This window comes from Euprymna scolopes, chromosome 7, assembly GCF_053919585.1.
Source record: "Euprymna scolopes isolate OS-2025 chromosome 7, ASM5391958v1, whole genome shotgun sequence".
NCBI lineage: Eukaryota > Metazoa > Mollusca > Cephalopoda > Sepiida > Sepiolidae > Euprymna > Euprymna scolopes.
In genome coordinates, this window is record NC_136488.1 from 20,927,100 (window position 1) to 20,946,162 (window position 19,063).

Consider the following 19,063-nt stretch of genomic DNA (forward strand, 5'->3'; position numbering starts at 1 on the left):
CATCTGTAACCAATAATGTTTGTATAATAAACAGACTATATATATTGCAATAAAAAATGCGAGAATGAAAAGTAATATGGTTAAGCTTAAACGTGAAAAAGTATAGAACTAGTTGTTAAAACTGGAAAAGAGAAAGGACAAGATATTCTATTTAAAATATAATAAATTCATAACTTCAAATATTGCAGCATTAAGAATTGATTATATAATGTTAAATTGAATTAAAAATAAAATTCTTCAATAGTTTAAGTTATAAATTTATTTTATTTTTTTACTAGAATGTCTTGTCGTTTTCTTTTTTAGTTTAAACAACTAGTCCTTTACTTTTCCATGTTTAAGCTTAACTATATGACTTTTCATGCTCATATTTTTCCATTGTAATCTGTGATTGCTCCAGGCTTTCAGTAAATTCATGTGTTCTTTGTTTAATTTCATTCTTATATTTTGTTCCCATAACCATATCCTACACGTATGTAATAACAATGTACGGCACTCGTTTGTTTCAGTAAAATCTCCCCAATTATCTCCCTTTCATTCTGTCTGTTTCACTTGTTACTTCTCATTCCGCGATAGCGGCGAATTAGTAGCAACCGTAGTCGCTGAAGCGACGTGGTTGCTATAAAAACCAGTCATAAAAAAGTCGCTCATCTCCTTACGTTATTTTATGATTTTGAACACCATCATAAGTTTTGTTTTACTGAACGAACATTGAAAACTTTTTTCACAATATAGCTGAGAAGGTGATCTATAATCTATAATAATTGTTTGAAATGTGGTCGAAAAATGAGTGAGCGGGGAAGCTTTAAAGCAGTTTTAAATGACTAAAACTGCCACAAGTATATATTACAACACTATCGTGTTTGAATGATATATATATATATATATATATATATATATATATATATTCATATATATATAGTGATTCATATATACGATATATACACCGTACATATATATATATATATATATATATATATATATATATATATATATATATATATATATATATATATTAGTGATTGAAAGAAATGCTGAGTCAAGGAATTCACTAATTTTCCAAAAGGTCTTATGAAAAAGTGAACAACATCGATTATCTGCCCTTCGGTTATATTTATCCCAATAGGCCTTATTCTGGGTTATTACGTGGGTTTCTACTTCTGCGCTGCTGCCACAGAAACGGATGTTAGCGGAGGACTCAAAGATATCTCTCAGGAATATTTGAACGGGTCTCGTTTCATTGATGTTATGTGTGCCGCCTCTTTGAAGTAACAGGGGAGGTGGAAGATCCCCACGAAATATTTTTATCTGCTGTTAATACTTTTTTCTCTTTCATACTCCACTAATGCTTTGCTTTGTAGTTTTACCGCTAAATATGTCTCACTTTTTCTTATTAGCCAGACTTTGAACCAAATATCCCTACAGCTGTAGTACTTGTATGAGATTAAAGAAACCAATGTCGGCGATAATAAATAAGAATTCAATAATCTTTTTAGTGCAGCTTCACACGAAAATTATGAGTACAATGCACTTTTATATAGCTGACCTGTTTTCTTACTTGTTATTAACAAAATCTTTACTTTCTCTTACTAAAATCCTGTTATCGTCTATGGTAGCTTATAAAAAAACTGATACTGGTAGCCATTCCTCATTCACGCGGTAAGCAAAGGAAAAAGTCTGAAACTCGGTAAGCAAAGGAAAAAGTCTGAAACGCGGTAAGCAAAGGAAAAAGTCTCCTTTTTATTTTAATTAGAAAATTGAACATCGCTTAAATAGCATCAAATTCGATTGTATTTACAGACTAACACTGTCTCGGAATGTGAGGCAGTTCATAAATCTTCTTCCATCCATTATTCCTTTTTTCAGAGGAGACTGGCATTTTTATCGTCCGTAATCTCTTGCGATAGAAGTGTGTCAGGATTTTTACGTTAATTTTCTACTCACTTCAAAGTGTCACGTGTGTGATCTGATCGTTTGCCAGGAGTGTTTCTTGGTGTGTTCGTGTTGTGGTTGTTTTGTTCTGGGAAAGGCAACCAGCTCCCCGAGTGTTAGACACGATCTAAAGATTGGCACATTCCCTTACAGCAAGGGGTCGATATGATTCCGACTATAATCAGCTGGCAGGTCTGGTAGTCGTCAAGTCTTCTTTGTGTCGGTACAGGCAGCGTTTCCATCGTCGGCATTAAATGACAAGGACGGGTTTTCTGTTGCTGAAAATTAATGCTTCACACAATAGCGAACAAGACGTATTTGATAAAAAATATAGATTTATTTTAATAATGGAGAAGCATATTACAACTGACCTGAAGTGTGTCGCCAACAGCTATCGCAAAACTGCTATGTATCCGTCGTGTACAGAATCCAAGCTCCGACTTTTTAAAACAATACAATTATAATCCAATTCCCCGTCTTTATAAGAGAGATGCATGAGCACATAACAGGCTCGATGATGAGTTTTATAAACAACTGCAAATCTGATTACATAAACAATCTCAAGTCGCACACATCACCTGATAAACTGAGCCTAGATGTTATGAGTTTTTATTTTGAAATATCTGCCTTTGCCTGCATCTGCGCATGCGCATTTCTCCACGTGTACAGAACAAGCCTGACACAATTAATGTACAAACCTATAGAAAATGGAGCTTCTTCATTGTGTTGGGGAAGCCAGGTTCTTCGTATTTAATTGACTATGCGTTTAATTATACCCTACCAAACCGCAAGAAACATCATAAACTCACTGAACGTATTAAAACACCTGGATCTATTAAGCAGTGACAGTGGAAAATTAGTATTAATCCTAGAAGATCGGTTGCAAGGAATACGGTGTCAGATGAATCTATCTTAAATCTTATACACAAAAACATCAGATACAATCTGGTTTGATAAAGTCTTTCACGCCAAGCAAAGTTTATGAAGCACAAGGCAAGGCTCACAAAAACGCAGAAATATACCTCCCCAGATCTCAATTACTAATTTATGGAGCCTACTTAAGCAAATATGTTAATAAGCACTAAGTAACTACAGTAATATTCAATATAATTCCACCTGATTTAAGCAATTCAACAATTAATACCTCACGTAAAAGCCGTAATCAAAGCTGACAAAATAATACATCTATCCGCATCCTAAAAATATTTTGATTAAAGAGTTTAAGAGTCATGTGAGTGTATGTAAACATTTTCTCTTAAATGCCTTATGCTTAAGTTAGTAATATATATATATATATATATATATGTGTGTGTGTGTGTGTGTGTGTGCGTGTGTGCGTGTGTGTGTGTGTGTGTGAGCATGCTTGTCTGTATGTTTGAGGAAAAATCACTAGTAGACTCCTCCGTAAATTTTTGATCTATGATTTAAAGCTTGATACATAGAGGATTTGGATCTTTGGAAGAAATTCGATTTGTTTTTTAGCTGGTAAAAATAGCTGTTAAACTTCAAAATTGAAAAAAATGAACTGGGCAGACATAAGTCAACTAAACCACGGAGATTAAACAATGCATCGTGGATGCGTTATTAGCAGCTTCCGTAACTCTCGTTTCTCCTAATTTGTCCCTCAGTCCTCATTTAGAATGGGTGATTTTTCTGACAAAGGGAGAAGAAAAACCTATATTCTAAGTCGGTAGTATTTTTGCATGGGCAAACGCTTGAGATGTTGGAAATTTTGTTTCTATGTCTATCTTTCTAGTCATGTAACTAATAAGGATGCTGGACGTAAACGTTTTAACTGGATTGACGTTATCCGCCTGATAGTCAGGGACCCGAACCTTGGAGTAACCTTTAATAGCATATTTGAGAAAATTGACCACATCCTGTCTGCTCATCCTTCTACTAACATTCACATCTGTGGAAACTTCAATGTTCACAATGTGGAATGATTGGCCCACTCAAACGGGACACGATTTCTTCATTGCTTATGACCTTACTTGTTGATGAACCCCACGTGTGTCTTACACTGATGGTCAATATGCAAATCTCCTAGACCTTTTTTCTCACAAATTTCCCTGAGCAATGTTCATCTTCTCTTGTTTCCACTGGGATCTTCCGACCATTCGGTTGTATCAGTTAAGATAAATACGAAAGGTAATAAGTCCCCAGACGTACCTCTCCATCGTAAAGTATATCGATACTCTATAGCTGACTGGGATAGCTTCTATACATTATATCTGATCTACTTCTGCGTTCCATATTAAAAAAAAAAATTCCTCTATAATATCAGACCTGGCGCTTCATACCCTTCAAAAAACTCCAGAGGAAAAACCTTACAGCTAGTCGTGGTTCACTCCAGAATGTGTCGCTGCCATTGCACACAAAAATCACTTTTTCCATTGCTTCCAACGTAATAGATGTATTGAGACTAAAGCCGCCTTCAGGACTGCCAGCAACTACTGTAAAAGAGTGATAAAAAATGCAGGATAATTGTATGCTCAGTCCGTTAAATTCAAAGTAGTTGAGAGCGGCTTGGTTCTCACTAGTTTTGGCAAATAGCTAACAGGGTCCTGAATAGAAGCCCGTGACGTATTCCAACCATCATCAAAGTCCTTAAATGCCGGAAATCTGTCTACTTTAAGAGTTTCTTACCTTTAAAATAATGTAACCGTTTCCCGCTCTCCGTTTCCTTGACTGTACTAAGCTGTGGAAGTTTAAATGTAATGTGAACAGACACCTCGCAGATTCCAAGTAGTAGCACCTTACGTTCCAAGTAGCAATATGCCTTGTTTGAAGTGAAAAAGAGTTAACTAAAAATTTCTTTCCTTTGTTGATATAGAAAGTGACGGAAGCGATAAGAGAGGAAGAGTTTTAAATGAATATCAGCAAAATTGATTACGTGTCGATAAATAAAAGCAAAGAGTGGACTTGGATCTCGCGAGAGAAACAAAGAACGCATGAAATAAGAACTAGATGCAACCACACAGGATGTGAACAGGGCCTCACATTGTTAATGGACCGTAAATCACTAAATAGTTGGATTAAAATTGATTTTCTGTTCAAAAATAACCTAATCGTTATCTTTAAAATGCCGTGACATCCGTTTTGTGTGATTAAAATATGCGGAAAAACAAATAATAAATAACACAACGTTTTTACTGTGGGGGGCGGTCACTGCTTATGAAGGCTCAAAACCACTCGAAGATGAGGGTTAATCAGTATCGGGTAGACGGTGATACAGCATCGTGATGATCAGTAATGGTGAACTTATGCACAATATCTTATATAGATTAGAATTGTACATGTCATAGTCAGCTGGGAATAAGCTCCACGGAATTGTGAAAAAGAAAAAAAACTTTATTCATAGAATTTTCGTTTAGTTTTAGACAGAAATAGAGAGCAAGGGAAACTATTAATAGTTGTTGTAGCTTGACGAGTAGTTGTTACTAATGTTTTGGAAAAGACGGCCGTAGATTGATGTTCCATCAGGCACCTGCCACGAAAATAACGATGACGTAGAGATAGATTCTCATCGTCCCTCATATGAGAAAGATGCATTAAGGAGTCGAAAAGGTCATCGGCCACTATATTTGGAAGACGGTTTTATACCCTGTCAAGACAGAATAGGGTACTTTATCGGATTTTGTCAAGTTGTATTTGGTCTTGTACAGATAGAGGATTGCGTCAAGAATTAGATATTTTCTGGTGCTGTAGAGTGCCTAACTCTTTTTTCAGTGTTTTTTTTTTTTTTTTTTTTTTTTTTTTTGTATACAACAACATCACGTGTACACGCCGGTTCCCGTTAGATCACAGAAGTTAAGCAAAGTTGAGCCTGGTTAATACTAAAATGTGTGAGCACTTGGGACTTCCAGTTGCTCTCAGTTTATCTCGGCATTGTTTCTAGTCGTACTAGACGTCTTTAACTGGACTCAAGCAGTGCCGATTCAGAGGAGGTGTGGTTAGGCATTGTGCAATCCTGCCTCACAATTTCACGCGCAACTACCCTTACAGGAGTATTCATTCCATTTTTGGCAATGAATCTAATGTGTTTCATTTTAGCATAAGTAATGAAATATAAATATATTCCTATTTTATTATCATAATCTTTTGAGATTAGTGATCTGTCTATTCATTTTATTTATTTGCGGACGGTTAATCTCATCTTCATAGGTGTTGTTTCACGACGTTTCGTACAACTATTCCTCTGTCCTTCCTTGATTATCCTGTCGGGGCCCGTGGTGCAGTGGGTAAAGGCGTTGAATAACTACGGTTCCAGGTGAGTATTGGCTGAAGATAGCGGTTTCAATCCTACCCAAAGCTGGCTAGAGGATTAATTAGCGAAAACGTGGTGAGCCAACAACAATTATAGAAGGCAGTAATCACTGAGGATGCAGTTAAGAGACTCAGTATTCCTATCTCTGACGAATCCAGAAGAATAGTTGGTCGGAACGTAGCAAAACAACAACTATGAAGACGAGGATAACATTTCGCAAATAAATAAAATAAATGTATTTTCTTCTTCTGTCATGTAATACTTTTGCATGTGTCCATCTAATATGGATTATACATTCAAATGTGCTTATTTTGTAAAACGATCATTTATGTCAGTGTGTCTAAATTAGTCAACCTCGTTATCGTGTCAATCTAAATATGGGCGTCATCGCGATTTGAGTCCCCAGGGAAGGTCTCTAAGTATACAAACCCTTGTTTTAGAGATCGTGCATTTCGATTTTAGCTCTCATTTTTATTAAAACGGAAGTGTCAAAAATGTTCTGTCTTCCTCAGTTTTCAGTTGAACATTTATCAGGCAACTGGAACCGTGAAAAAGAAAAGAAACACCCCAACGTCTAATGGGATTAGTTGGTATAACGTATGGCTGAGTTTTCTCATAATTACTGATCAGGTTACCTTAACGTTTTGCTTAAAATGATATATGATGACGAGGGCTGTAAACCTCGACCTTATCGTCGGTGATAGGGGTGCCTCGATTTACACACAAATAAGTCTAAACATCAGGATTGTAATGCCATTTTTGCTGTATTTTATTCAAATATATTAGAATATAAAAACAATGCAGTTTTAGATTGAAAATAATCAAACGAGATCTTACTTTAAAATGGTGTGTTTAGAAAAAAATAACGAAAATAAGTTCAAATAATACAAAAAAACGAAAAATATATGATAAAGGCACCAGAAATGGAAACCAACTAAAAATATGAAGAGAGATAAAAAAAAAAAAGAATCCAAAGTCAATAGTCTTACAAGATTACGTGGTTTGAAAAACTCGCGTCATACATGTTAACGTCAGCACTGAAACGGTGCAAATTAGTGCAAGAGTTGAAATTGATGGTAATATTTTCACATTTTAATGGAGTAACTCAAACTTAGGTAATTTAACTGCGGTTTTAATTTCATTAAATTTTCAAAAAAAGATATAACGAATTCACTTGAAAACATCAAGCTAACTCGTAAAACTCTTATATAAGTAACATCAAGAATAATCAGTTTAGAATAAGTAAAATTAATTCCTCAACAGTTTTGCACCACTTTAATCTCCTCTAATGAACGTAGAAATCAAAATATAGTTATACTAGATATTATGTTTAACATTTTTATCAAAATCTTTTACATAAAGTAGAATTTCGAATAGGAGATTGTGCCCATATGATGTCACCAGTATAAATGAAACTGGTATTAAGGAATATTTATTAATTCATGTCTAATATTTATTGTCGAAATTTCGCAAAAGTAGGAGGTATCTGCATTTTGACGAAACGGCAGTTACCATTCGTTGCACTTTTTACATAAAAATGAAGTAAATATAGCATACATTACCAACACTTACGCCGAGAAGCTGTGTTCTAAAAATTATAATCATTAGTTGATTATAAGAGGAATGATTCATGTACATACAAATATGTAAACATATACAAATGCATAACTCTTTCTCCTTCATATATATATATATATATATATATATATATATATATATATATATATATATATATATATTTGTTATTGTTGTTTTTTCAAGCGATACATACGGTTAATATTGGCTCCGCCTCGAAGCTCATTTTTTTATTTACTTAGAAAATCGCCCTTTTAATTTGTTTAGACGTATATAACATTTTTATTTATTTATTATTTTTAAAACAGTAATCTACGTACACGCGTGTTTCGAGGTCGTTACCTCTCGTCAGCGTAGTTCAACTGTTTCTAGGGATCGAACCTCAGACCATGTTTACCACAGTCCGGTCCTTAACCGTTAGGCCAGAAACCCTAGATTAATTATAGTTTATTTTTATCGCTTATAAATTTAGATTTGTTATTGTTGTTTTTTCAAGCGATACATACGGTTAATATATATATATATATATATATATATATATATATATATATATATATATATATGTGTGTGTGTGTGTGTGTGTACATGTATATATGTGTGCGTGTGTGTATATATATCAATTGATTAAGCAAGTTCAGATATATTGTTAGCATGAACTGAAAAAACAATATTTCTTTCAAAAGTGCTCAATATGTGTGTAGAGCTTTTATATAATTAAAATTATATAAATATTGTAAGTCGTCTCCATTCACTGAGCAACGTTTCAACATTTTCATGGAGTTCTGACGGAACAGAAAAATGTGTAAGTGTTGATCAATCCGCGTAGATTTCTTACCATCTGTATGCACTACTATCTATCTATCTATCTATCTATCTATCTATCTATCCATATGTAATATATATATATGCAAACTAAACCAAACTTACACACTAGATAGATTATCTTATAATTCGACACTCCACTTTTCTATTTCTTTTTGAGAAAGTGGCGCTGATGCTCCACAACTCATAACGTTCGTCAGACCGAATAGGGGAGGGCGAGCTAAAGCCTTGGGGAGGATGTTGGAGGCGGGAAAATCTGTCTTGAAGGGCCTACGCTTAATAGACGGAGAGCACCCATCGTTAGGGCAAATTGCCCAGAAATGTGAAGGGAGGGTGCCCATTTACGTTCACCCTTCCTTCTATAGGGCTCTTAAAGAAACGTCTCCCTTGGATGTCGGGGTGTGGCTCAAGACGGACGGCTTACGTCCGACCTGCTCACGGGCAGTCCCGGTCAGACCTTCGACGGACTCAACCCCGAAGATTCCAGACCCATCCTTGATGATTACTACTAGTTAGGGAATAATGGTTGCGAACTTAAACCTAGCTAGTTTGAATGCCAGGGGCATGAGATCCCAAAGCAAGGTTGCTCGTACTGAGAGATCTCGTAGCCCTTGAGGTAGACGTAGCTGCATTACAGGAGACGCACTTTGTTGGGGACGGTGACTGCAGTGTGCAGGTGAACGACTTTGACGTTTATTCAGCATACCGCAGTTGCCGTAGCAGTGGGGTTTCTGTTCTAGTGAGTCGCACTCTGTCTGCGACGGTTAACGTTGTCCACACTGATGCTCATGGGAGGTTGGTTGTGGTCGATGTTGCCGTTAAAAGCGGCGAGTTCCGGATCATGGCAGTTGATGCACCTAACGTCCGCAGCAAGAGGGTTTCCTTTTTTCGGAGCGTGAAGGTGTTTCTCTCTTCGAGCCCGGAGCGGGTAGTATTAATAGGGGACTGGAATGCCGTCCTGGACCCCAATATAGATAAGGTCGGGAGGTTAGAGGGTCGGAGCGGTGCGAAGGCACCCTACCTGACCTGATGGCCTCGTGCAATGTGGTCGATAGGTTCCAGCTGGATCACTCCGGGAGGGAGATGTGGACGTGGCAATCTAGTATGGCCTCACATCCAAGTACGTACTTGGATAGGATGTTAATTAGAAGGGGCAACATAGATTTCCTATCTTGTCCCACGTTCCACTGGTTAAGTCATTCGGACCACAAACTCGTGTTGGCCCGTTTGAAATTAGGTAATAGGCCTGGGTTGGTAGCCTACTGGAAGTTGAACGCCTCCTTGTTGGAGTCGACGGGAGAAGCTGACAGCACTAATTCAGAGGGAGTTAGTGGGGGCGGTTACCGGGAGTAAATGGTAGGTCAGACTTAAGGCTACCATTAGGCACTTTTGCGTCCAATACAGCCAACGCCTCGCGCTAGATAGAGCTCGGACCAAAAGGCACCTAGATAATAGATTGACCCGACGATGGAAGGGGGGGAGGGCCCTAGAAGTATCTATAGTTAAGGGGAACCTGAATCGTTTTGCTAGTAAGCGATATACAGGTCAGGTAGTTAGAGCAAGGTTAAAAAGAGTCTCCAACGAAGCCGTGAATGTTGACGCTGTTGAGCGTAGGGCCGCCCTAAGACGCAGCTCGGACGGGTACATTCGGGAGGTGAAAAACCTGGAAGGACACACTCTCGTATTGGCGTGAGAGATTTGCAATGGGTTTCGGCAAAATTTGGAGGAATGCTTCACCCACCTATCCAGACTCCGCAGCCAGGAGTTTGGCAGCTATTTAGCTGGCTCGCCCCGCCTTACTAGGGCCATAGCAGCTAGCTGTGAGGGGATGGTTACGGAGCGTGAAGTCATTTCTGCGTTGAAGCAGGTTGGCTACAACAAATCTCCAGGGCTGGATGGTTTGCCCTACGAACTGTTCTTGAAGCTGTCGCCCATGTTTGTGCCCCTTCTGACGGGCGTGTTTAACCACTGGTTTGCACAGGGCTCGATCCCTGGGCAGGTAACCAAAGGAGTGGTCACGCTTCTAAAGAAGAGAGAACGGCATGGCGGGAGGAATCTAGATGACTATAGGCCCATCACTCTGCTTAACACAGTTGAAGATTTTGTCCCGCGAACCGACTGCAGGTTGTTATCGCTGACTTGGTTGAGCCGGATCAGAACAACACTGTGAAGGGTCGGTCCATTCAAAACAACTTGCACTTGGTGCGCACGATCATAGAGGGTTTAGAAGCCGACACAGAAGCCGCGCTAATCAATTTAGATAAGTCCAAGGCGTTCGATAGGGTCGACCATGGGTTCTTGAGATCTGTTGTAGAAACTGCCGGCTTTGGTCCGGACTTCCGCAAGTGGGTCTCCGTTCTGTATCGTGATCCCGCGGTAATGGTGCAAGTTAATGGTAGGTAGTCGGAGCCCTTTGGGGTCTCTCGGTCGGTGTGGTAGGGGTGCTCGCTGTCGCCTCTGTTATATGTCATGGCGTTAAGGGACGAGGCGGCTAGACCAGTCCTGTGCGGCATAGCTTTATCTGGTGGAAAATTTGCCAGGGTGTCTGCGTAAGCTGATGATGTCACCGTTTTTGCCAGGTGAAGGCTTGATATTAAGGCTGTGATGGAGGCGATCGCTGAGTATGAAGTTTTCACGGGGGCCATAATCAATCGCAGCAAGTCCATTGGCCTGCGGTTGGGCGCCTGGACTCGGGTAAACTTGCTTCCAGGTGCGTTCGGCTGGACTGATGGCCCGGTTAAAATCATTGGAGTATGGTTCGGGCCGGGACTCCAGCTGAACAAGAATTGGTCGGAGGTACAGATGAAGGTCGAGTCGTCAGTGAGGACTTGGATTCGGAGGAAATTGTCCTTGAAAGGTCGTGCAGAGGTATGTGCAACTTAGTGTTTCCGCTGATCCTTTACCGCTTGTCTGTTTTTCCCCTGCCTGCGGCCCGCTGTGTGCGACTCTTGTTCAAACTCCTTTGGATGGGAGGAAAGCCGTATGTCCGTAGACAGGTCTGTACACAGAAACTTAGTGAGGGAGGCTTAGGAATGCCTGACTTGCAGAGTCATATGTATGCTGAGAGATTGGCGTTTCTAAGTCGGACACTGTTAGAGGAAACACACTGGGTACCAACCGTGGAGCATGTGTTTCCGCGGCTCATATCCGCCCCTGCTAATGAAGGTGGCCGAAGACCGGTGGGAGAATCCTGTTTCTTCACCGAATGCCGAGCCGCCCTTAGGGCATTGCCGGGGTCCAGTGACCTAGCGTGGTCTAGGAGAAGGCTATATCAGGATTTAGTGGTGGGAACCTCAAACGATCCGCTGGTGGAGCGGCTGCATCTGTCGAGCGGGGAAGTTATCTAGCTGTGGAGTTGAGCGCCAGCCAATAGCTTTCTAAAGAACGCTGAGTTTTCAATCACGTGGAGGCTAGTCTGAGACGCGCTGCCACTCTTTGGCAGATTAGCCAGGGACTTCATGGATAGAGAAAACTATTATCCCCCCTGCCCACACTGCAATGATGAAGAGGAGGAGGAGACGAGAGAACACGCGTTCTTTCATTACAGCGGAATTCAAAGTCTTTGGGAGTATGTCGGAGAGGTAACGGCTCGCATCGATCCCGAGCGATCAGTGCAACTTAATTTAGCATACGTTGTCGACAATGTGAACCCGCCGTTTGCTGTGGAGAAACGGTTGGGGTTTCTAGCGATCCTAACTGTAGCTAGGTTAGTTACGTGGGTTTCACGTCTGAACGTTGTCTATGAGGAGCAATCTGTTTCGGATCACGATCTAGTTGTTTATTTTAAGCATCAACTTAAAATGAAAATTAGATGCGATTGGGAAAGATTGCACCGCATAGACTTTGATAGGAGATGGGTACACAACACTAGTTTGTGCATCCGACGAGGCGCTAGGTTTGAGTTCGTGCTCCCGCCCTAGTAGATTTTCTAATAAAGTTCGTGCTCCCGCCCTAGTAGTTTTTCTAATAAAGTACTTGTTTTTCATGCAAGTCTAGACTAGCAAAGACCCCTGCATACCCCACTTCCCCCTGCTGGCCTTGGTGCCTAAGCTCTTTCGGACCCCAAATGAGGCCTTGGCAGTAGATAATGCCAAGACCGGGGCCGAAAAGCTAAATATCAAATAAAACACTGTCCCGCACTCAAAATTGACGTCATTAAGTCGTCCAAAACGGGCACCTGCCGTTAAATGTCGCACGTTTGTTTTTTACACTTTATTATTTACCAACTGCTCTTCAAGGCTTCGGTTTTTTTTAAAACAAACACCCAGCCAACAATTTTTGTTTTCATTTACCCAAAAAGACACACATCTCCAAACACCCGGGCAACGCCGGGTATCCCCGCTAGTATATAAATAAAATATAAATAAATATATATATATATATATATATATATATATAATACGTAAATATATATCTGTAAATATATAAATATAAAGATATCGAAATAATATATATAATATATATATATGCATATATATTATATCTATAATATATAATATATATTAGTACATATATGTGTTTATATATATATATATGCATAAAAACTGAAATAAATATAATATTAGCATCTAAAAAAAGAAAATATTCGCAAATAGATCCAAAAATACTGCTCTCTTGCACCCCTCCTACACCTCGCATCCCTATAAAACGACATGCTAGTCCAAGGGGTGACCTATATCACGTAATAACGGTTTGCTTTTTAAAAAGCGAACGATGATGTTTATTCAAGCAAAGACAATCCGTGTTTGCATTTGAAGATGGACGCTTTTAGTAGATAAGTTGTGACTTTGCGAATATTTTCTTTTTGTTTTAGATGCAAATGCTAATATGATATTTATTTTTACTCTATATTTTCTCTTTTATTGTTTTATTAAATGTAAAATAGGTGTTAATATATCATAAATAGATCTGACAATTCTATTCATTTTCAGTTTGTTAGAGGGGGATATATCACCATACCAATTCGACATATTAAGTACAATGCTTAACATATATATATATATACATATATATATATATATATATATATATATATATATATATATATATAGTAAGTTATAAAATATATATGGCGATTAAGCTACACTGAATATTCCGCGTTTCATCCACTCTAGGACTCTTCAGGCTTATGCTCCTAGAGTGGATGAAACACGGAATATTCAGTGTAGCTTAATCGCCATCCATATATATTTTATAACTTACTAACTAGCTCTACCTACGTATTGAGCACTTTTTAAGTAAATACTTAAAGTTTACGCATAAATTCATACTTTCGTATATTAATTTTATGTGAGTAAATGAAGTATATATATATATATATATATATATATATATATATATATATATATATATATATATATATAATGGAGATTAGATAATGCATTGTGGATGTGATATCGGTAGTTCCAGTGACTTTCGCTTATCCTCATTTGTCCTTCAGTCCTCATTTCCAATGAGTGATTTTTCTGACAAAGGAAGTAGAAAAACCCGAATTCTAGGTCGGTACTTTTGCGTGAACAGTAGCGTGAAATGTCGGAAATTTTCTGTTTCTATGTCTATCCTTGTGGCCATGTATTTAGTAAGGGTGCTGGAGGTAAACATTTTATCTGGGCTGACGTTATCCGCTTGATAGTCAGGGATCCGAACCCTTGATTAACCACTAAGGAGGCTGTCTTATCAGCAGGTGCAAAGTACTGGGGCTGCTGTATTGCAATTTGGTGAATTGATTCTGGACTATGTATTAGCTTCTGGTAGGGCTTTTCGATGCCATATTAGTGGGTAATTGTTACGGCTTTACCTTATCATGGGCTACAAAAAATTCTTCCTTTCTTTTTCTCTCTTACTTTCCCTCTCTACCATGCTCTAACCAAGTCTGTCGACCTGTTCCACAAATCCCAAAACTTCAACATGAAAAGTCTCCAGAATTAACCCAAAACTCCTACTTCTAACGTAGACTCCACAACCATGTCTCCTACTCCAACATCAGGGGCCTACGTTCTAACCTTCCAGAGGTTGAAATTCAATTACAAGAGACTAAACCGGACCTATTATTCCTAAACGAAACTGGCATTGGACAGACAATTTCCTTAGATGAGTTTGTAATTAAAGGATACTCTAACTTAATATCCAAATTTGCCGCCCCCAAGATCGCCATGGTCATGGAATATGTGCCTTCATTTAAGATGGCTTTCCATGTGGGAGGGACATCTTCAGAAAAGACCCTAAATTACTCTATATGTCCTCCCGAGCTGCACTTGCTTACACCACTGCTTTTATATTTGCCCTCTATCACCACCACAAAAGCGGAGTTACTATCTTTAAGAGGATATCTGTGGAGACTTCAATGTCCACTATGTGGAATGGTTAGTCAACTCAAATAAGACAGATGATAAGGCGAGGTTTTGTCACGATTTCTTCATTGCTTATGACCCCACTCAGATTGTTCACGAACCCACCCGTGTGTCTTACACCGATGGTCAGTATGTAAATCGTCTAGACCTTTTTACTCACAACTTGCGTTGAACAATGTTCATCCTCTCTTCTGTCCTCACTGGGATCTTCCAAAGCATTCGGTTGTATCAGTAAAGACAACAACGAAAGGTAATAAGTTCTCAGACGTACCTCTCCATCGTACAGTATATCGATACTCTATAGCTGACTAGGATAACTTCTGTAGATTTATATCTGATCTACTTCTGCGTTCCATGTTTAAAAAGAATGTGTCCTCTATAATATCAGACCTGGCGGAATGGTTAATTGTAGGTATAGACCGCTTCATACCATCCAAAAAATCAAACAAAACCTTTACAGCCAGCCATGGTTCTCTCCAGATTATACCGCTGCCATTGCGCACATAAATCATTTTTTCCGTTGCTTCTAACGTAATAGATGTATTGAGACTAAAGCCGCCTTCACGACTACCAGAAACCACTGCAAAAGAGTAATAATGATGCAAAAGAATTGTATGCTCAGTCCGTTAAATACAAAGGGGCTGAACAGCGGCTTGGGTCCCACCAGTTTTGGCAAATAGCAAACAGGGTCCTGAATAGAAGCGTGTGTTTTATTCTAACCATCATCAATCAAACTTAGGTAATGTCGTCAGCATCAGACAAAGCCAATTATTAAATCATTTCTCTCTGATAGCTTCATAAGAGTAGTGGTTGATGGGTAGAAATCAGAAGCTCACAGTATTAATGCTGGGGTCCCTCAAGGGTCCTTCCAAGGCCCAAATGTTTTCCTAATCTACATCAATGATCTCCCAAAACAGATTCTTAGATCATGCGTAGACATTTATGCTGACGCCACTACTATATACGGCAACACATCAAATTCTCTGATTCTGTCTCTTCTGATCTTGAGCATGTGGCACAATGGATCAAGAGGTGGCTGGTTACTTTTAATGCATCAAATATCAAGCTTCTATCTTTACATCATCAACGTCCTGATCTCCATCTGACATCAACTGAAATGAACGGCGCTCGTCTTTGGGAGGCTCCATGTTTGACAAGCTTCTGGGCTTGACCTTTACTCCTGGTTTGAAATGGAACACGTACATCAATTCTGTTGCCAAGGTCGCTGGAAAATGGTGGTACCATTATACCGCTCTAGTTAATATCTCACTGCTGATGCAATTCTCTAATGTTTATAAAAGCCAAGTACGTCCAAGGATGGAGTACTGTTGCCATGAGCATGCAGGAGCTGCTAGAATAGCCTATCTTGCTTTGATAGAGTTTAAAATAGCATTTGTACCTTAGTGTATGATACCCTTTTCGGTTCCCTACAACCCTTTTATCACAGAAGAGACATTGTGAGCCTGTCTCTGCTTTATCATTATTTCCATGGCATGTGCTCGTCTGAGCTCCAATCTATGCTCCCCTTCGCCAAACTGTCACGAAAAACACCTCTCTAGTTGTAATCACTGGCGGAAATTATGCGAGGCAAAAATTACATAGAAACTAAATTTTCTTTTTGCTTGCAAAGAGAAGGTCTCAAAGACTTAATAAAATAGTTTCTAGAATTTGTAAATGAAAAGGCTGAGTCGAATGTGACTCATTCAAGATCGTAAACATGTCAGCACTGAAATTCGCGGCACACGCATGGTTATTAATGAGGTGCTCGCAAATTGAAGAACCATACGTATTACTCAGAACATCCGAAGGTGAAAAATTTGCATACCGAAACCTTGTATGGTACGTGTTATTTCAAACGAAAATCTAATCTTTGCGATGTTCGCCCAACGTAGGGCGCGCTGCAACTATATTTGAATAAATAAATAATAGAATTATTATGGTAAGGGGAGAGAACATCTTTGAAAATGGACGACAATATAGGTCTGGTTAAAAAACAACACGTGCATTCGATGCAAAATAACACCGTTGTACATACAAAGAAATTTACTTAGCAAATCGGTCGCTGATAGTACCTAGCCAAGGTAGACAAAGGTAAACAGGACATCTATTAGGTACAATTTCTTTAGATTTGTAAACATTGGAAACTTTCTTATAAATAGTATTTTCAACTATATCTATATCCTTATTACAAAGGGCCCTAGTAATGAATTTAAGCTCGTCATCCAAATTAACTTTAGAACAATTCATTAAGGCCTTATGTGCTAAAGTTTTAATTAAATTAATTTTTTGGTTTGTAGGACAAAAAGAGCCCCAACGCGTATAGAGACTGGTAAATGTTGGTTTACGATAAACGTCAGAAAACATGAGGATGTCTTGGACACAAGAACATCTAAAACCGGAAGAGTAGAATTTGTTTCTTTGTCTACCGTAAACTTAAGGACGGAATGAACGTTATTGAGGGACAGAAAAAACGCATCCGCCTTCGTCTTGTTGTCAAATAAAAGGTATCATCAACGTAACGAAAGTAAATGCCTGGTTTATACAAACCAAATAAAAGACCCGGTTCATAAAAACCCACAAAGATATTAGCCAACGTTGATCCCATGGCCACTATCTGTCTGTTTGTACATAATATCATTAAAACTGGATTCAACCGAGCTAGTGGCGAATTTCATCAATTCTACAAAAATATTTTTTGGAATTGGGGGGAGTTGGAAGTTCACTCCGCTATAGGGCGTCAGCACAAATATTAATAGTCTCTAACAATCGGACGCAAGTGATAAAGACTAGAAATATCGAAAGAACACATAAATTTGTCAGCATGAGTATAGGTTTGCATGAGGTTATCAAAGGTAAAAGAGTCTTCAATGCAAATTAAACTATAACGTTCCAAAACGGGTTCTAAAATACTTGTCAACCATTTAGCTTATTTGTGTTGAGAGGACCCTATCATTGATAATATGGGTCTCAACGGTACCCCAGTTTTATGGGTCTTAGGCAAACCAAACGGGGGCGAATATATATATATATATATATATATATATATATATATATTCGCATCCCCTATATATATATATATATATATATATATATATATATATATATATATATATATATATATATATATATATATATATCAGCATTGCCCCAAGGTGTTTGTTTACGATTTACATCAAGTGAGTATATCTTTATCCTCTTCGTCGGTCTATAGTAAATACTTTTTCGTCCGATACTTTGAACAGAAACACATGTCAAGTTTATTTAGTGTGTGGCACGAGACATCCAGCCAATCCTTTTGACGTAGATAAGGGAGTGACTAAATGAAGCACACATTCGACAAAATAAGTGATTATATTTCATTTTCATCGGCTATTTAACTTACGTATGTATTAACGAGCGGACATTTCGAAAAATAACGTAGTAGGATCCCGCGCTTTTGTTGAATGAATTAAGATAACACATTAATAATAATAATATTCTATACTCGCATGCGTGCGTGACTGCATTTTTCACCCTAGGGCGATTTCAATGAGCACACATACGCACACACACAGACACACACACACACATATATATATATAAGAGCAAACAGTTAATAAAACATGTTAAAAACACTTTTAAAAAGAGTTAAAAACATATTTAATTTGAAAAGGAAACACTTGATAAGTGTTACCATAATTTTACCATCTTGGATCATTTTGGTAAATTTAATTGTAATTTTTATTTTATATATATATATATATATATATATATATATATATATATATATATATATGTATATACTATAATAAAGTCGTATTCCTGTCTATTTGTTCACAATGTGGTTAATATGTAAAAAATGCACGCTGTTTCACAGATTCATTTTTATATCTGTAACGGACGTTCACGCACTTTCATTTCATGATTATTTTTATATATAGTATTTAGTCTAATAAAATCTACATTCAAGAAGTAATCTCATTTTCAGATTCCATTTAAGCAAATCTATTTTAATAATTTTCTTCATGTTATTAATTGTTTGCTTTAATAGACTCGTTTGGATTGTTCTTTGTAGAAATATTATTTGAAGTTGATTTATTTATTTTAAATTTATTTTATATTTATGTTCAATTATTGT